Source organism: Suncus etruscus, chromosome 18, assembly GCF_024139225.1.
Source record: "Suncus etruscus isolate mSunEtr1 chromosome 18, mSunEtr1.pri.cur, whole genome shotgun sequence".
NCBI classification, from domain to species: Eukaryota; Metazoa; Chordata; class Mammalia; order Eulipotyphla; family Soricidae; genus Suncus; species Suncus etruscus.
In genome coordinates, this window is record NC_064865.1 from 46,309,441 (window position 1) to 46,330,837 (window position 21,397).

The following is a 21,397-nucleotide window of genomic DNA, read 5'->3' on the forward strand; positions in this document are numbered from 1 at the left end:
GATCTCCCTTGATGATGGGGGACAGTGTCAGAAGTGAAACTCAGAACTTGGGACCTGCAGGACATGTGCCTGCCACTGAGCTGCTCCTCAGACTCTTTGTAATCTCTGAAATCTCCCTGCTTTACTAAGAATGAGTAATTATTTGGAACAGGCACTCACAGGCCTGCTGAAGAGGTGATTTCAACAGGGCCTCCGGTATCTCTTCTTGCAAGCTAGACCAGGGATTCAACCAAAGTAGGCAATTCCTTCCCAATAATCTGTCTAAATCATCATGGTCTATAAATTATGCCCTCATCTCTTTTGTCTCTGGGTATTATTACAATAATGTCTTTAATTTTTCTTAAAACTCATAGATGAGTGAGACTATTCTGTGTCTATCTCTCTCCCTCTGAACTTATTTCACTCAGCATAATAAATTCATGTACATCCACATATAGGAAAATATTATGACTTCATTTCTCCTGTCAGCTGTATAATATTCCATTGTGTATATGTACCACAGTTTCTTTAGCCAAGATGCTGAAGGGCATCTTGGTTATTTCCAGAGTTTGGATACTGTAAATAGCACTGCAATGAAGATAGGTGTGAGGAAGGGATTTTTATATTGTATTTTTATGTTCCTAGGTTATATCCCTAGAATTGGTATGGCTGGATTACATGGGAACTTAATCTCCAGTTTTTTGAGGAATCTCCAAATTGTTTTCCTTAAAGGCTGGACTAGACAGCATTTTCACCAAGCATTGAATGAGAGTTCCTTTCTCTCCATCAGCACTGATTGTTCTTGTTCTTTGTGATGCCTGCCAGTCTCTGTGGTGTGAGATGGTACCTCATTGTTGTTTTGATTTGCATCTCCCTGATGATTAGTGATGTGGAGCATTTTTTGTCTACTGTGTCACTTTTTTTTTTATAAAGGACATTTCCTGTTCTACCACCAATGTCCTTTTTCTGTTTCAGGGTCTCACCCAGTGTCTACACTGCATTCACATTGTCAAGGCCCTTAGTCTGTGGCTATTTCTCCAATCTTTTGTGTCTCTGAATTCTTCAATATTTTCAAAGAATGCTGGTCCTGTGCTTTCTAGAAATCACTTCACTGTACTTGTGTGACACTTACTCTTGGTGAGAATGAGATTACCATATTTGCCGGCATATAAGACGACCCCCTAATTTTGCAGTTAAAACATAGGTTTAGGCCTATATTTGCTGTATCAGACAGAATGTTCCTGTGCTGAAACTGTATCTTCCACAGTGAGCCAATCACAACAAGCAAAGGTTCAAAGGTTCTACAGTCATAGACTTCCTCTCTGACTCTGGCCAACCTGAGCAGGCTTTTGTCAGTGTAGATTCGGTACAGAACATTCTCTAATTTGCATGCATCAAAAGCCTGCTTGGATTGGCTGAGTTAGAGAGGCGGTCCGAGCAGCCTGGCAGTGATTGGTGCAGGATCGAGTTGGAAAATTCTTTTTGTGGCAATATTCAGACAATTTTCGTTTAGGGGCATATTGAAACATTTTTCGGGATATACTCGGTGTATAAGACGACCCCCGATTTTCGGTTGACTTTTTTTTGTTTCAAAAATCATCTTATACGCCAGAAAATACGGTTCATGTGACTCAAAGGGAAACACCACATATCCCATGAAGAGGAATAGCTGTTTCTACACATCACAAGGGATGCTAATCTAGATGGATCCATGAAATTATGCTACCAGAATTCTCCTGCTATAGTTATGCATCCCTGTTTGGAATTAATAAATATTTTATTTATTTTATTTGTTTTTTGGGTCACACCCGGCAGTGCTCAGGGGCCACTCCTGGCTCTATGCTCAGAAATCACCCTGGAAGCCTCAGGGATATGGAATGCGGGGATTCGAATCACTGTCCTTCTGCATGCAAGGCATAGGCCTTACCTCCATGCTATTTCTTCGGCCCCTATTTTTTTTTAAAGCAAGTTACTTAGAGACTCTACAAATATCTTATTTCTGCTTAAACTTTTGTTTACTAATTCTACACTCATCACTGGAAAGTTCCTGCAATAATTATTTGAATAATGCTTTTTTTGTCTTTCTCCCACATTTTTTATCTTGTTTATTCATTAGAATTCTGGAAGGAAGATGTTTCTTTTGCCCCATTTACTTATTTATTGATTCAGTTATTTATATCATCATGAGTTTGTGGATATTTATTTTATTCTTTGGGTTATAATACAAAAGCCATTGTTTGAATCAAATTATTTAAAACTGCTAGATATTCTAGGACTTCAGAGTAGATGTGCCTCTAATGTCAAAGACAGTGTCAGAAACACAATATGTTACTGATTGATCTATCTGTCCATACATTCTTTAATCTAACCAGCTATTCACCCATCCATCTATTCATTCATCTATATTCATCCATCTGTCCACCCATACATACATCCAGCCATCTACCCACCTACCCACCCACCCATTTAACCATTCATCCATCTATCATCCATCCATCCATTCAGCCATCCATCCATCCTTCCTTCCTCCCTCCCTCCCTCCCTCCCTCCCTCCCTCCCTTCCTTCCTCCCTCCCTTCCTTCCTTCCTTCCTTCCTTCCTTCCTTCCTTCCTTCCTTCCTTCCTTCCTTCCTTCCTTCCTTCCTTCCTTCCTTCCTTCCATCCACCCATTCTTCAACAAATTGTCCTTAAAGTCTTGTCTTAGGTACAACAATCACAACAAGTATAAGAATTCCTCTTATCAAGTGATGTATTTGGAAGTAGACTAAGGACTCACATGAAAATACAATAAACTCTGCCTGAGAGAGAAAAGATGGCAGAGAAAAGCACAAAAGTCTGAAGAGGAACAACATTCTACTTTGCTCCACTTCTCATGCTATGAAGGTATGTGGGCAAGTAACACATCTAGTTCAAAAGAAAAACTATCACACCGTCAGCAGGTTCACTCAGTTTCTGCATCTCATAAATAAATTCCTAACACCCAAACTCAAGGGCACACTTTTAAGGAAGACAGTGTAGTAAACAGATTCTTTCTAGGGTGACTATGTGTTTCCCTGAGAAAATTGGAAACAGCTAAGGCAAAACACATTTTTTTTTGTTTTGTTTCTGAGAAGTCATTTGTCTCAATCCGGCTTTTGAATCCAATTTCATCATTTTTACTCCTTCACAGGGAATAATGAAGAGCAAAGAGGAAGTACCATCAATCAAAGATGGACTCACTGGGTTTGCTCACTTATTTCAATTGGCTTGGATGGCTCCTACGGTATTTTCCAAACAACACTGCTCTTTCTGTATGTGAGAGTTCAGCACTGCCAACGTCCTCAGGAATAATAAGCAAACAACCAGGGCACATTTTCTGCCACAAATTACACCCTGCAACGTTCTTTATCCAACGCATTTGGAATTCCAAACAAGCAGAGACATATCGAAAATACACGACAGGATTTGCAAGAACTGCACACAATAGAGAATTTGTATTTTTAGACACTCACTGCCACTTACACTCGCTCATATTTAACTCTGACTATTGTTCTACATGATGAATAAGCAATCTCCAGCACACACCATATGACATCATGTACGTTAATTGTAATAGGAAACGCTGCCTAAAGGAAATTTCCTTTCACTGTTTCATATCACCCTTTCTAATTGATGTCAATGTGTGTTTTCTCCATGTTAAGGTGTATACAACAGAAGCACGAAGGTGTTATATCGGGACACCCGCACAAACGCACATACATTCATGAATGTACATACAGCCCTGTGTTCACGCGCATCAAATGATTCATCTGGGGCAAGCTTCCATGGATAAAAACAATCTGCTCTATTCTGTGGCATGCATGTGAACAAAAATAATGAAGAACCTGGCTGATTTCTTTTTCTTATCTTTGGGAGAAGATTAAGATTTCTTTTTTTTTTTCCAGAAAAAGAAAAAATGTAAAAGAAAGCCAAGCAGACACTTTGTGGAGTCTGCGATTAAGAGACAGGAGCTAATGAGACAGATGGAGACGTGGCATACGCCAGCCCACACTCTGGAAAGAGTTCCTGAGTTTTCCTGTCTTTCCACTTGTCTTCGCCATTCCTGCTCATTTGTCTTCTTCGGCACCCACCGACCCTTTCCAGTCTCCGCTCAAACTTCACAGCTAGGAGGAGCTGCACAAGAAACAAGAAAGCATTCCTGCTCTAAAGCTGTTACTCAAGTTTACACAGAGGCAAGGTGGAGCAGAATCATGGCATCGACAGGAAAACAAGGTGGACAGCTCTATGGCACAAGATGTCAGAAACATTGGCGAAATCCCCACCAACAAGAGACATTCTAAGCCAGAAGAACGTGTGTGTCTGCTTTTAAATTTTAACACAAACATTTTTCTCTCTGTGATTGGTTCTCTAAATTCTTTTCATCAGTGATTACTATGCCACAGAGCTTCTCCAAACTGTGCTTTTTTTCTTTTTTGCAGAAATAACAGGCAGAGAGGTTGACAGTTCACAAAACGCTTTTTATGTGTTACACCTCCCTTGATCCTCACCTTGTTAGATAAAATTATCTTGATTTTCTAGAGAGAAAAAAAGAAGAAAGAAACTACTCAGCTTTTAAGTGATTTTCCTCAAGTCACAGACGAACTCATAAAGTGTAAAACTGAACATTCAAAACAAAAGTTTTTAACACCAAATCTTTTTTTTTTTCTTTTTTTACCAGTGCAACATTCCCATCACCAATGTCCCAAGTCTCCCTCCTCCCCACCCGACCCCTGCCTGTACTCTAAACAGGTTCTCAATTTCCCTCATACATTCTCATTATTAGGACAGTTCAAAATGTAGTTATTTATCCAACTAAACTCATCACTCTTTGTGATGAGCTTCCTGAAGTTAACACCAAATCTTATTTTCCACCCACTACTTGAAATTTATTTGATTTCCCTTGAACTCGCTTTTAGATCCATTTTAAAACTGATAGTGATTTTACTCATTATTGGAAATGTAATACACTTTGCAATGAGCTAAGTTGTGAGTCCCTATTACTTCATTTGAAAGCTCTCGACTTTCTGCTTAAATTAAAAATATCTAAGCTCCTTAAACATCTGACACCTTTTATCCCTGAAATCTCCCTTCTGGGAGATGTTATGTTCTATTTTTAACGGTGTCAACAATACGTTGCCTATTATTTTTTTTAATATTGTTGTTGTCTTGGGCTACCCAGGACAGTGATAAGGGGTTACTCTTGGCTCTGTACTTAGGGATCACACCTGGCCTTGTTTCCAGGAACCATATGTCATGCGGGGGATTGAATTAGGCAAGCACTTCACCCATGTTACTATCTCTATCTCTCCAGAACACATTTGAGCAATGTTTTTAAAAGTATATTCACACTATTTCTTGTTGTTATTGTTGTTATTATCTTCTTAAAGGTTACTCCTGCTCAAGAAAAAAAAAATGTCTAGCATTTTTATTCAGTGCCCTTTGTCTACCCAGTACATTTTTTTGCTTGTTTGTTTAGTTGGTTTGTTTATTTGGGCCACACCTGTAGATGCTCAGGAGCTATTCCTGGCTCTGTGTTCAGAAATTGCTCCTGGCTTGGGGGACCATATGGGATGCTGGGACTCGAACCCATGTCTGTCCTGGGTCAGCCACGTGCTAAACAAACACCACCCTACCACTGTGCTACCACTCCGGCCACCCAGTACATTTCTTGAAGCTTCCTTTCTGGCCATTGTTCTTGCCAAGACCTTAAGACCAAACAGGGTGCTCTATGTGCCATGCTCTGCCAGTTCACCCTTCTTCAACCATTCCAATACAGCTGTGCCTTACCATTAATGACTTCACACATGCCCCATTCCCATATTAAAAACACACACCATGAGATTACCCTAAGCAGGGGCAAGAACATGCCAGGATGCTAAAAGGACAGAAGTATTTAAGGGTCAACACTGGTCATTAGACCTCTGAGAAAGAAAGCACAATCATGAGGTCCTTGCTTCATGAGCCATTGTAAATGCCCCAGATGATGAGGTGTGTCCAGAGAAGACTCCTTGGGGTCACTTTAGGGCCACTGCTGTTGCATCTCATGGGTCTGAAGCCTGAGCCATCATCAGACGCTGGGGCAGGACTATCTTTCCTCCTTGTTGCCCAACTCTACTTTCCCCTGCTGTTTTAATTGGATTATTTTAGAATCTGCTATTTCTGTCTCTCTCCTCTCCCCAAACTGTCATCCAAGTACTGCAGCTTGACTGGAATGCAGCTGCCAAGTCTCACTCTTGAGATGGCTGAGTACTTCGGTGGCGAATAAACCGTGCTCCCTTGGCACCATCCAAACAACAGCTCCTCCCAGGTGGTTCTGCATCTGGAATTGGGGGGGGGTGCCTCCATGTCTGAGAGGAGCATTTAGTCTTGATATGTTCCCTCCTCCTCTTGGGAGAGATCGGCCATTAGCCCACCTGAGCATGAAGGAGAACATGTGCCAGGGAGCACCCGCTGGGATGATTCCAAAGCATGGAGACAATGGGAGAGAATAGACAGTGACTGGAAGGCAACAGAGGTGCTTTTCCATGGGGACTACAAAGTCTTCGGACATCAAGGAGGCAGGATGATGAGGATTCTCAGAAGTGGAGGAAGCCACAGAGATCAAATCATTCTTGTGTTAAAGATAAAAAAAGAAGCCTTGCAGGCACTGAGTAAGTGAGTAGTTGGTTCAAAGTCCCCCAGAGTCCCAGGCCAAGGGCATCTACTTGAACTCAGGTTCAGCCCCAGATGCCTTTCTGGGATCAGACTTTAGCCAGCGGGATCAAACAGTTCCCAATTCAATTCCAGGGCACCGGCGGTCAGCACTGTTTCCTGTTTTGCTTGGTTCTATTTATTTGTTTTAGATACTTGAGAAAATCTCCACCAGAAACAACAACAACAAAAAGTGTGAAGCACAGGAAGGAGCAAGCAGCTGAGAAAGAAGTAGTACAGCAAACATTTCTGAAGTGTTATCTTCATACCAGGCAGGGCAGTGTTCCAAAGGTGTCTATGTTTGTCATCTGCACATGATGTTTTGTCCTGTTTCATTTTTGCTTGCTTTTGGTCTGAGGGAAGCATATCCAGCAGTGCTCAGGAGCTATTCCTGGCTCTGTGCTCAGCATCAATTCCTGGCTGTGCTCACAGAGACATATGTGGCACCAGAGATCAAAGTTGGGTCACTACTTGCAATGCCTTACCTTCTGTACTGTCTCTCTGGCCCTTGTTGTTTTCATTTATTGGACAACAGCCAGAATTACTCAGGATTTACTCCTGGTTCTACACTCATAAATCATTCCTGGTGGTGCTCAAGGGATTGTAAGAGATCCTGAGGATTGAACGCAGGTTGCTCATATGCAAGGTAAAACCCTTACCTGTTGTTACTCTTCTGGTCTCAGTCCTCAGTTCTTAAGGAAACCAAGGAAGGATAAAAAAAAAAGGGGGGGGAGTCATTTTGGTAGAAACAACGAGACAGAATCTAATTGCCAGACTACAGATGCTAACTTCATGAGTTTTACTAAAATAGTTTGTGAAAACCTAAATGCCAGTGTCTGACTTATGTTGACTCTGCAGCGATGGTTCTTTTGAAGGAAACCTGGCACACAGGAGCAAGAAAGAGCTCCATGCATTGGTTACTCACTGCTCCCAGGAAGATCTATGCACTATTTCTAGTCCAATAAGAAATTCAGTGTGTGAACAATAGTGAAATGAAAGACACTGAAGCTATTCTGGGGGTCTTGAGTCTGGAAAGATAAGTGAAATAAGCAAGCCTCATGTTCCCTTCTACCTCTAAATAGTATCATCACAACCTGTAATATTAGAGCATCATAGAATTTAGAAAACAATTCAAGTGCTTCATGTCATTTGATAAACCTTGAAGTAGGGTGGGAACCCCAATAATTTTAAAAGTACCACCAAATACTTTCATTCCAACATTGCTTTATCTAGTCTTTGCTCACACTTCAACCAGTACCCTTTGCCAAGACCAAGAGGAGCTCACAAATAACAGTAGGAAGAAATTTCAGCAGCATTCAGCTTCAGGGCACCAACATAAAACAACAAAATGGGGGCCGGGCGGTGGCGCTGGAGGTAAGGTGCCTGCCTTGCCTGCGCTAGCCTAGGACGGACCGCGGTTCGATCCCCCGGCGTCCCATATGGTCCCCCAAGAAGCCAGGAGCAACTTCTGAGCGCATAGCCAGGAGTAACCCCTGAGCGTCACAGGGTGTGGCCCAAAAACCAAAAAAAAAAAAAAAAAAAAAAAAAAAAAAAACCAACAAAATGGTAGGGTTTGGTATCAACCATTTTTTAATGTGTTTCACTCTGTCAGATGACAAAATATTCTACTTTATTTTATGAAAAGAAAAACAACTGTGTGGATGTTTGCACACTGACAGAGTAAATCACATTATTTATAAGACTTTCAAAGAATAAAATGCTTTATAGAGAAGCCTGGTAAATTATGTTAGAAACTCTAATATACTCCAAAATAGTTTTGAAAAGCTAAGCTTACATATAAAACACTAGGTACTCTTGAGTCTTTCTCTCTGCATTTTTCACTTTGCCATGAAAACATCATTAAATGTTTCAAAATAATACCTTCCCCAACAGGCTATGAATTATGGAGGCTACATCTACACAGAAGAAACTGCAGCGGAACCAAGAACAGATTTATGCTAAAAGATGATTTCTGAGTCTTGATTTCAAATATTTAATGGCTCTGCACAGGGTTTAGGGCTAACCATGTAAATGTATATTTCAAATTCCTAAATATTTGAGAGCACACTGTGCTATTTTGTGAGGTGAAGGGTAAGGAGTTAGGGAGGGGTCAAGAATGAGCAATTTAACAGGGTTTTTCAAAAAAACAGAGAAGTATCTGAGTGAAGTATATGGTAGATATTTGAGCCTCAAAATAAAAATAATTGAAGGGGTCAGAGAAGTAGGATAATGGGTAGAGCAATTACTTGCATGCTGCCAACCTGAGTTTGAACCCATGTACCTCATATAGTATCTTGAGCCAATAAAAGTGACCCTTGAGCAGAGAGTAATTAACAAGTTCTGAACACCACTGGGTGTGGTTCCTAAGTCCTGTGCCCTTCCAATAGAGAGTAGTTGAGCAAGAAAGAACATGATGGCAAAAAGAGGTTTATTCCTCAATAATAGGATAATAATATAAATCAAAAAATAAAATCAAATAGAATCCAAGTAAAAATAAGAAGACTCCAAAGTTAAAATTTTAACACTTATCAAACTCAAGTGGAAGGTCAAAGGAGATAAAAGAAATCTCTCCATGGATTTTATTATTTAAGAGACCACTAAAAGCAGCCAGGACTGGCAGGAGGAAGGTCAGACGAACCACAAACCCACAAACAAGTGATGTTTTTGTGGAAGGGGACCAAGTGAAAGAGGCCAAATTACGAGGCCAACTACAGAAAGTACTCTGATCTGGAACTCAATGTCTGTCATAAGTTAATTATTAGAAAAACTGAGTTATGCTCATGTACACTCAGAATTGACTCTACAATTAATCTCACTCTCTAACATGAAAGATGGAGGCTTAGGGAAAGAGGACACAGTCTGAATCAGAAGAACTTGCCCCAGTTCTTTTTGGGGGTGGATGGTTCAAAAAAAAACGAAGTATCGCCATAGCCTAGGAGCCATCCATGTCTCTGTTCAACATGTCTATACAGACAGAGTAAAACATCATCTTCTTTCTGTGTGTATCACATAATGAATGAGTGCATGATTTCCATCCACCAAATTGAGAAATCAATTGTGGTAGAATTTGTTTTACTGTCCTGGCATTTATGCATCAAGACAAACATCACAATGGGTTTTCCCAGTGAATATTCCCTGATCTGCTCCTGTTAGCAACACTCACCACCTTGCTGCCAATCCTGCCAAGCCTAATCTCTGCTTTTTTCTGCTTTCTGTAAAAGGACTTTTCTCCATTGGTATACCAGTTTTCCATTTCAGATGTGCTCCACATCTCCCCCAAACCAGCCTACCACATAATTGACTTATCTCTCATAGAAGCATAAGCCCCATGAAGGTTAACTTCCTGTCTACTTTGCTCCTTCTGTCTTTCTAGTGCTTAGTATTGTACTAAAACACAGCAGTCTCCTAAAGAGGAAGTTGCAGAAGGAGTAAATGAATGACCCAATGAGATTAGAACTTAAAAGACGCAGTTCCCTATAACAATATTCACCATGATTGTAGAAGGAACTAAAAGCTTAGATGGTGAGAAACATCGTACTGTCCCCTACTACCAACCAATGGGAGTCTCTGAGGCTGGAAGTTTGAACTCCATCATCAAATCTATCCCTTTCTTATCAACATCTTCTTGCCCTTTCTAATCAAAAACTCAAAATAAATAGCTTCTGTTCCTCATCATTTAAAAGCAATGCTTTTAAAAAGGTTTTAAAAAAAAATAAAGGCTTACTGTAATAAGGTCCAGAGACAATAGAGTTAAGGGCTAGAAGGGCCAAAAGGACCAGCTCAAAATTTGAAGCTCACCACACAAAGTAGTGAATGCTGTTAGGGAAATAACTACACTAACAATTAGCATGACAATGTTAAAGAATGAAAGAAGTAGAATGCCTGTTACAAACACAGGCAGGGGTCGGGGAGGAGTGGGGCATTGGTGTTGGGAATGTTGCATTGGTGAAGGGGGGTATTGTGTTTATGCCCGAAACCTAACAATCATGCTTGTAATTAAAGTGTTTAAATAAAGATTTTATATATTTAAAAAATAAAAAAACATTAAGTTTAAAAAAATAAAATAAAATAAGGGCCCAGAGAGATAGCACAGTGGTGTTTGCCTTGCAAGCAGCCGATCCAGGACCAAAGGTGGTTGGTTCGAATCCCGGTGTCCCATATGGTCCCTCGTGCCTGCCAGGAGCTATTTCTGAGCAGACAGCCAGGAGTAACGCCTGAGCACCGCCGGGTGTGGACCAAAAACCAAAATAAAATAAAATAAAATAAAATAAAATAAAATAAAAAATGAAAAAAAAAAGCAATGCTTTTGTTCTATAATGGTAATACCTCATGATGCTCCCCAAATCCTAGAGAAGTTTATGACTTTAGGTTTTATTTTAGGGAATGGTATATCAGTGCTCAGGGGACAGAATACAGGGAGGGCACTTGCTTGGCAGTTCTTGGGGAACCATATGTAGTGCCAGAGGTATGAACCAGGTTTGCAGTTACAGCTATAGGCAAAGCCAGTACCTTAATCTCTGTATCATCTCTCTGGCTCCTGAGTGAATTGAGTTTTTCAACAATAAATGCGCCTGGCCTTGCAGATAAGTTTTATATGTAATTGTAAAAAAAAGAGTTTGGTTATAGCGATAACCATAAACTGCAGGAGTTCAGGTCCCAGGCCATAGGGCAGTTAAATGTGATTTAGGGACCCCAGCCACAGCGCAGTGCATTCTGGAAAGCCCTTGGTTATGCACACGCCTGCCTTACTGCACTTCAGTCAGCAACTCCCAGCAAGCATATCTTTGCCTTCTCTCTGCTTGAGTCCTACTGATGCTGCAGTTTAGAAGGAATCTAAGTGTGATCCAAATACCAAATGTTCCATATGGTTGTGTTATTACCATTCTCACTACTGCTACGTCTGGGCTTTCCACCTCCACTCCTGAGGTGCCTCACTGGAGTCTGGCAGAACATTCTGAACTCTTTTCCTGGCCTATATTTCCTGACACATTTGTTGTCCCCGCTCTTTTTATGAACTCACTCATTTTTGTTGAAATAACATATAAAGGTATCTAAATACACATTTTATTCTCTTCTTGATCCTCATTTTCGAGGAGAATAATTTATGAACCATTCAAGAGGAATCTTTAAGTTAAATTGTCAGAATTAGGCCATCTGATGTTTCTCTTTTACTGAAACATTACTGAATCCTATGAAATCGCCTGGAAAACCAAGCCCAGGGGGAAATAGCATTTACCTACAGAGCTGAGAACATCCAGTGAAAGGCAATAGCGAAAGCCAGACAACTCACCTTGTCTAAGTCTCCCTGGAGCCAAATCACTCATTGACCCTATTTTTTTAACAACACAGCTAATGAGGAGAAGGACTCACCTCCACAGCTCATTTTCAGAGACATTTTTGGGGGAGGGAAAAAGCAGACATTTCCCAAGAGCTGGGGTATCATCCCACTATCTCTTTTTCATTTATCTAGTGAAAGGAGCTTGTTTAGCAATGAGGAAGATGCAAGCCTAGAGGCCCAGGGAACTAGAAAGACTCTTCTCATGGCTCAAAGAGGCCGGACCGAAGGCACAGAGTGAACTGCAAAGGCTTGGCAGCCAGGGGACTGAAAGGGAACAAGGTTCTGATTTCACATAGCACAGCTGCTCCAAGGGACTCCTGGGCCAAGTGGGTAAAGGCCCTTTTGTTTTCATAATTTTCAGCACAGGCAAAATTATGTTGAAGTGGGTCCCTTTACTCTCAACTCTAGAAGTGACAATCAATTCAAGAAATCTAACATGCATCACTTTACTATGCAGTAGGTAAGCAACAAGTTTCAAAGTCTTGACTTGAAAATTCTCCAACCCCTATCAGAGAACATCCTTGATAACATAAAAGCAATATGTATTTTAATTTTTTTATAAACAGAAAATGTTAGGACTGGAGTGATAGTACAGTACAGTGGATGGAGCAATCACCTTGAGGGTTCAATCTCTGATACCCTAAAGGGTCCTTTGAAGCTGCCTAAAAGTGAGCCCTAAGTGAATTTAGAATTTAGATTAAGCCCTGATCAAAGTTGGGTGCAACTCAACACAAAAGCAAAAAAGAAAAACAAACAAATGAATACCACCACCACCACCAACAACAACAACAATAGCAACGACAACAAAAAACCATAAATACCTAACTGGGTAGGCTCTTTATTTTAAGATATGCATATTATTGGTATTTTATATAATTATTAGCAATTACATTATAGAAAGATACCTGTTGCTATAAATATATATATATAAATAAATATATTGTTACAGTATTAAGAGGAACCATATGGTAAGATATTCTATTCCCTGCCACAATCTGATGGCAGACTCCGTAGATGAACTTGTAATTATCATCACTGGAATTGTCCTTTTCTTATCATTGCTTTGCTAGCCATCCTAGCCATGATCACAAACAGAGCTGACTCACATTCTCACACCAAAAATAAACAAAAAGCAAAAAAAATCCCCGACAACACAAGGGCTCCATTTTCATAAAGGAAACAGAATAAGTAGATGGAGAATATGGAAATATAGAGATGTGGGGATGTTGTCTGTGAGTGTATGAGAAAATACATATACATGTGACCAGGCTAGCTTGGGGACTCAACATCAATAAATAAATGACAGTCATTCCTGGTTAAAAACTTGGGAGATTTTTACCTGTTCTGTGGGCTTTCGTCACATTGGAGAAGCATATACCGTCACTTCCTTCTCTGCAGATGCGCATACACAAGATTTTTGTTCGTGTACAAAGGGTGGCAGTAGAGAAACTCGATGTAAAATAGCTAGACCTGTAATTACACAAACAATATTCCCACTGAGTTAGGCAGGCAGCTTTTCATGGCTTTTATTAACATTAGCTGAAGTCACAGAAATACATGTATCTTATCTCTTTCTTTCTCTTTCACTACACACATACATATGCACACTTAGAGATCCTCACTTTTTTTGGAGAATAGTGTTCAAGACCTATTCTTGGATCTGTGCTCAGAAATGACCCCTGCTAGCATTGGAGGTCCATATATGATGCTAGGGAATAAACCAACATTAGCAGGCTGCAAGACAAATGCCTTAGCCCTATACTATCTCATTAACCCCAATACTTAGTTTTAGAATCACAAAAATTTTTGGATTTATCATTAACTACCAAAGTCAACTAAATCAACATGTTCATATTTCAATCAAGAGTAAATTTATAGTTATCTTCTTAGTAATACAATTTTAAATACCAGTTAATCCTATAAGTAGATACCAAAAAATACCAGAGAAAAAACTAAAGTATAAATAACTAATCTAAATGTCTAAACTTTTTTAGCAAGAAGGCAGATAATGAAAGCAGGTGCCCTGTGTAAATCCCTCAATTAAAATATGGATATAAAGAGAGAAGCTTCAATAAAGCATAATATATCTGTGTTTTAAGATTTTTATTTATTTAGAAATATCACATACCATTGCTCTTAGAATCTGCATCACAAAATAAGTATCCAAGTATCAATGAACCAAGTTATTTCTGAAATTCAACACAATTTTTTGCTCTCAAAAATTTGCTCACATGTCTTCCTTTGCACTATTCTGGTTATACATAACTTACCTCTCTGTGATTAGCACGCCTTTCTGCTCTCCTTGGCAGCTAGGAAAAACTACTCACTCCTCAAGGACAACCATAAACCTCAATTCTTCCAGAATGACTGTCCCCTTTCCCCAAGATATTTCTTCTGGTCATCCAAGCAGAGCCAATTCTGGCCCCTAATTCAGCAATTAGCATTGTTCTAATGTCTTCCTGTTCCACAGTACAACTTAGGCCAATCAAGTCAAAGATTCTATCTTCAATACAAATCTTCTGAACTATCATACTGGCTTTGAATTGGTCTCTTGGATTCCACTCCTGAGACCCTAACCTATTAAAATAACTTCTAATAGCTTAAAAAAAATTCCCTGTTTGTTTAAGTCTGGGGCCCTTTGCACATAAGATGGCTTCCCAAATCACCCTCTTTGTCATTAAGAGATCTTGCATTCTTTCCTCCTTCAGCATCCAACTCAGTCCTGCTCCCCTTTTTGGCCTTTCTAGCCAGGTCACTATTTCTGATAATATACTTGAACAAAATCACTCTCCCTATTTCCACTAGAGCCCTCTGCCATTACATATTTCTGATAATTAGTTGATTACTATTTAGTAAGTTCCAGAAAGGCAGATCTGTATGAGCTATTGCCTGTTCTTTTTTTTTTTTTTTTTTACCTCGATATTCAATCTGATGTTAGGCACATTACAGGCACTCAATACAATTCTACTGTATTAATTAATGAGAAAAGAAGGAAAGAGAAAGACAGAGGGAGGGAAGAAGGTAGGATGGGAGGAAGGAAAAATGGAAAAGAGAAAAGAGAGGGAAGAAAGGAAGGACACCTCCAAGTACCATGTAATTAATGTGTGTTGAATGGATTTGTTGATAGTTTCCCTACAAGAACTGCTTTCCTGTGAACAAGATAGAAGATTCCAGTAATTTTGGCTGTGGCCAGTCAAGTCTTCCAAGCACTTCTGAGCACTTCACCTTAGTTCCTCTCTCTGACCACTCTGCCTTGTTCCTATGCATTGCCAACGCCAGTTCTGCACCATTTTCTCTACACACCATCTTTGTAAGAGCCAAGTCTTTTTTCACATCACATAGTGAGGCCTGCTTTCTTATGACCTTCCAACTACCTTTAGAAATCAAGACCACTTTCCCCAGTTGCTGACAATACCCTGAATATGCAACACTCACAGGTTCTTTATCTACTTGGCTTAACCAACAACCCATTTCTCTCATATAACATTACCGTCCTTAAAGGTAAAGAAAGGCAAACAGCTCCTTGAAGTATTCAGAAGTTAGCACTGCAGCCTGCCATGACAGAGTCACTAAGTATGTGCTGAATTAAAAAAAAAACAAGCAACAAAAATTAACATGCAAGCATCATATAGATCTCATATATGAAAAGCTCCAGACAGTTTATATCCATTAGGATAGTATATTGTGATATTATTCAATGTTGAAAGCATAATAGTTAGAAATTCACCTTAAAATGGACATAAAAAACCTCTTTCACAGAGTACTTGGGAAGATCAAATAATGAACATAAGTGTTTAGTCCAGAGTTAAGTACACACAAGCATTCTAAATATTAAATCTATAATCACAATCAATTTCCACATTACCATTAGGGCAACCACGCTGCATTTGTAATGTCTGCTTCCAAGTTAACAGTTTTATTCGCCGATATTTTTCATATTAAAATAGTAATTAGTCTAAGCAACTCTGCCAAGCCAGGCAAATGGCTAACGAGGCACTCAGCAAACGTAGGACAAAGGAATCTTATTCACTACAGCTGAAGGACAAATGATTGTTGCAGCAATCAGCAATTCTTATGTGGAGGTACAAAAGCATCAACAGGAAAGAAACATTTCTGCGCAGAAACAATCTATAGAGGGCCAATAGAGTGTAGGGGTTAAGGCACTTGCTTTGCATATGGCAGACCCTGGTTTGAGCCCTGATACCAAATGATCCCCTCAAGCACCACCAGAAGCAACCCCAAGTGCAAAGCCCTTGAGAGTAGCCCTTGAGCACCCCTGGGTGTTACTCCAAGTTTTCACACTGCCCTACTTCCAAAACTATCTATAAAACGTAAATAATAGAAACAATCGATGTTGTTAGTATATTGTACAAGCAGGTAAGGACCTTGCCTTGCATTACGGATGATCTAGTTTTAATCACCAGGACTACATATGGTTCCCCAAACCCCGCCAGGAGTTATTTCTGAGCACAACCAGGTAGGGGCCCTAAACAACAGCAACAACAAATATTCAAGTGCTATAAGCATGTAAAATAATGTAAATTATTTCTTTTGCTTAACAAAATAAAATAAATGCATATGCATTTATTTCTTTTAATTACTGGACAGCATAATTTGTTTACAAATAAAGCTTAAGTCTCTAATTAATATGCCATTAAACATTGAAATAATGGAGAGCAAACACATTTCAAAAATTGTCTATTAAATACTATTTTGACTTAGAACTTGCAAAAAAAGAAAAAAGAGGCAACATAGTTTTGCATCCGTCTTTGGGGGGAAAATACAATGTAAGAATAAACTGTTTACAAATGCTACCATTTGAGCAAAATTAACTGATGATAATTTATTCCGCAATAAAAATCAGAATTCAGCCCTCCATGGCCTCATATATCACAAATAAAATATAGGTATAAATATTATTACCTTTCTAAAATTGTGCTCTCAATCTATCTTCATGTCTGACAAATGAGAAATCTCAAAGCAAGTCAGACTTCTAACTGGAATTTACCCATTTTCTGAAAATATTGGCGCTAGAGAGCAGAACTGTTATAAACATGCTAAATCCTTAACTTCTAATTGTTTTGCCATTACAATATTCAACTGATTTTAAACTGAACTGTAATTCCATTAGCCCCAACTATTGACCAGCTTGACTTCACACAATTCTATTGATCTGTGCAACATAATTAAGATGTAAAAGCAATACAGATTAATGGAGAGAGGGGGTTAACTTAGATACTCTTATCTGAATTTACTATTAAATCATTATCATGATGGCATGAGTTGTCATAAAGTCTAGTGAAACCATATAAAGCCAAACACATCTTTATTGATCCCAGTTCTTCCGATAAAACTCTCTTTCTTACTCACTCAAATGTTATTTTGCCTTTAAGATTCAGCTCAACGATTTATCTAGGTTAGCCTCTCAAATAGAGGGAGAAACAAGGGAGGGCACCAGGACCAAACAGATATATGATCACTGATAGTAAGCTAGACAAAGAGGGGACCTCCTACTCTAGCAGCCTGGGAGGTGGTGGTGGGGGATATGGGTTACAGAAAGGGAATGGGAAGTGGGGAGGACAAATTTGGTGGATGGGTATTCCCCTGATTCAATGTCAATATGTACCTAAAATACTAATGTGAAAGATATGTAAGCCACTATGATCAAAATAAAAATTAAAAAAAAAAAGATTCAGCTCAACTACCCCTTCCACCAGAATCTGCTCTCATATTATTGGATTATTTTCCTGCCCTGTAATGATCTGTTTCACTCTTTAGATATACTATGAGTTTCTTTCGCACTGACCCAGTCTTTGCTTATTCCTAACAACCTGTACATTTCTTTTATTATTATTTGGGAGGGGGTTTGGGGGCCACACCCGGTGATGCTCAGTGGTTACTCCTGGCTATGAGCTCAGAAATCGCTCCTGGCTTGGGGGACCATATAGGACACCGGAGATCGAACCAGGTCCATCTTGTGCATGTGTAGCCGTGTGCAAGGCAAACGCCCATCCGCTATGCTATCGTTCCAGCCCCCAACCTGTACTTTTCTTTGCACATAAAGCACCCTCAGTAAATACTGATTCAATGTGTCACAGAATACAGACACTGTCATTCTCTTAAGACAATGGTAAAATAAAAAATGTCACCAATTGTTATATGAACCTACTGGTTTAGGTAAGAGAAACCTCTCCCCCCCCCAAAAAAAATAAACCCTTTTTAGTAAAAGGAAAATGCTGAGCAAGTTCACTTCCAGATGCATCAGCCTTCCATAAAAGATGTTGAAACTATTTCAGCAAAGAGACACACCACACATTTTCCTGTCTGACAAATTAGTCTGAAAAGACCACGCCGCACCAGGACCTCTGGATGTTCTCCTGACAAACGTTAAGTGAAGTATTGATCCCACACGTTGTTCTAATGGAAACGTTGAGTCAGAAAAGGCCTTCCCAGCTCCCGCAGGTCACACATGATTCTATTTGGCTGCTTGAAAATGAGCTGGCGATTCCCTGGAGAGCTCTGTGCCCGCACCCCCAGGTCTGGCCAGCGCTTGAGTGACGTGGAACCTGCAGAGCAGAATTCCAGTACCCGGAGAAGCTTCACACAAAATCGGGCTTCCAGTTTCCATTTTGATTGTAATTCTTATTCCCCCTGGGCCAATTGCTCATAGAACTGCTTTTAATTTTCCAAGCCTGAACCTTTGATCCAGTGACAATGTGTCTGGCGGGGCAACAAATGACTTCATGCTAGGCAGGCCAAGTCCGACCTCACTGGAAAGGCCCAGTTTGGTTCAGGGGTAGAGCAGTGGGCAAAGCAAGAACAGGTTTCTCACTCTAGTCTATCCCAGTTGATTCTTCACATTGGGACTTCTTAGTCACTGCTGGGACAATAAAGATGGAATTTTTCAGGAAGTTGCCAGGTCTTATGCGATAGGTTCTTTTTACTCTCTGCAAAGTCCCAAGGCTCCTGGGACTTTCAACAGGAAGAGCAGTTCTCATCCCATCTAGTGGTTACTGCCAACCTCAGTCTTGTCTTTGTCCCCTCAAATGGCCCAGGGATTTCTCTGTTGACCACGACTTTTATTCAGTGGTGTGGTTAGAAGGTACAATAGGTAGAGTTGAAGTAGCTAGGAAAATTCTGACTTATCCTTCCATTCTGAAAATATCTGTGCTATGTACCATTTAATGCCATAAAAAGATGCATAAATCATGTATATTATCAATTGAGGGTAACAAAGGAATACCCAGAAACTTACTATTAACTTACTTAGACATTACCAGTGCCAATATATCTGGTGTATATGGTATGTACCTGCCTACTTACTATCTCTTTAAGTATCTACCACTCTCCTTCAAAGGAAAATAATTGTACAGTTTATATGTACTGTTCCCCAAAACATATTTTAATTTTGTTTAATTTTGAACTTTATAAATAATTCCACAATAATTGAGTCTCCTAAAAGCATTTTTTCTGAATGTAGTTTCTTTTTCATGTTAGTAGACTATACTATTGTAAAGTATATTGTAAAGTGGTGCATTTTTTATATTACTTTGGGGTATTTTATCATGTGACTTTCCCCCAATATTCTACTAGCATTGAAATCAGAAATAACATATAGGGGCCGGAGAGCTAGTATGGAGGTAAGGCGTTTGCCTTGCATGCAAAAGGATGGTGGTCAAATCCCAGCATCCCATATGATCCTCTGAGTCTGCCAGAAGTGATTTCTAGGTGTAGAGCCAGGAGTAACCCCTGAGTGCTGCCAGTTGCGACCCAAAAACCAAAACTAAAAAAGAAAAGAAAAGAAATATAAACACATATTTCTCTGGGGTACTTTAATAGGTCATGAAATTTATAAATATTCACTGTCATACAATACTGCCCGTTTATTTTTCACAGTGGTTATATTATTCTACACTCCTACCAGCAAAACATCCCATCATTTTTTTAAAATATTATATCATCCTAAAATAAGGAAAACCCATTTGATCAAAGGCTGACAATTTATTTTTTGCTTAAGTTCTGAATAAAAAAACATAAACATCTTGAGGATCTTTAACAAGTGTGTGGTTCTATTTTATACTAAATAAAATGAATGAGTAGTTTTTCCTAAAATATGTTTATGTTGTCACCTTCACCTAGCATTAAATAATAATTTAAAATGAACTAAAGGTAAAACATTGGAAGACACAAATTATTTGAATAGGTTTCTAGTCACTCGATGGCTCTACCAGTTGGCTACCAGGGTGCCAAGAAATTATGTGAGGACCAAAACAGCCACATGGAACAGGAGAACATATATTAAAATACAAAAAACTATGACAAGCTGAAAGGCAACTTCACTGACTTCAACATCAGAAGGAAGCAGGGAAACACAGCATGTTAGATGAAAACAGAAGAGCCCCTCTTGTTGGTTTTTAGAGCAGCAAAATGTTACTAGCTTTAGAATCAGGTTGCCAGGCTTGAGGAAAAGACTTATTCCCTCTACGAAGTCCAAAATCAGGACTTAAAATTACTAAAAACGAAGTGCTAGTTCAAGGTGGGGTTACCTATGAACCGTATATGCAGTACAACTAAGCCTGCACAAAGCCACTGATCTATTTTGGTCTGAGTATCGAGCTAGCAAGACAAGGCAAGAGAAGTAAGAACCCAATAGATAGAAGATGTTTGCAGAAGCATAACTGGCAGCAGAACCCCAAACAGCCAAGATGCAGGTCTAACTTCCTTCACAAACATGAACTGGGAGTAGCACAATCGTCTATGAAATGGTTCTGGTATAGGGGCCAGAGCAGTGGCACAAGTGGTAAGGTGTTTGCCCTGCATGCACTAGCCTAGGATGGACTGTGGTTAGATCCCCTGGCGTCCCATATGGTTCCCCAAACCAGGAGCAATTTCTGAATGCATAGCCAGGAGTAACCCCTGAGCATCACCGAGTGTGGCCCAAAAACCAAAAAACAGGAAAGAAAAGAAAGGGTTTTGGCCAACACTGTTGCCAAGACTTCCCATTCTCCTGCCCATAGTCTTCCAAGATTGGTAGGAACCATCATCTGGAGGCGCCATTATTCCTGGTTTTCCTCCATGCTACCCTTTTCCTTACTAGTTAATGTGCTAGTTAAATAACAAGGAAATGTCTGAAAGGCAGTGAGGGGGCAACTGGAGACCTTCAACTACACCATAGTCCCTTGCAAAAATGAATTCACAAAGTAAGTTCTCTATACCTATTTGAGATTTGGGGCTGTTTGTCAGTGACCATCTGGTTTCTAGGTCCCTGCACTGTTTTCATTAAAGAGGGCCAAGGGATGAAATCACTTATATGTGGTATTTAGAATAGCTCCATGAAGGAATGTAGTGGTCTAAATGTGGGTTTTTTAGAACA

General features: G+C 39.7%; 1 protein-coding gene across 1 annotated transcript in view; it reads right to left on the reverse strand.

The window, feature by feature from the left end:
* ATXN1 (ataxin 1) overlaps positions 1-21,397 on the reverse strand; it is a 373,070-nt gene that overhangs the window by 245,962 nt on the left and 105,711 nt on the right. The window contains exon 3 of the mRNA XM_049765242.1: positions 13,364-13,494. The gene's annotated coding sequence lies outside the window, so the exon portion shown is untranslated. The remainder of the gene's footprint in view (positions 1-13,363; positions 13,495-21,397) is intronic.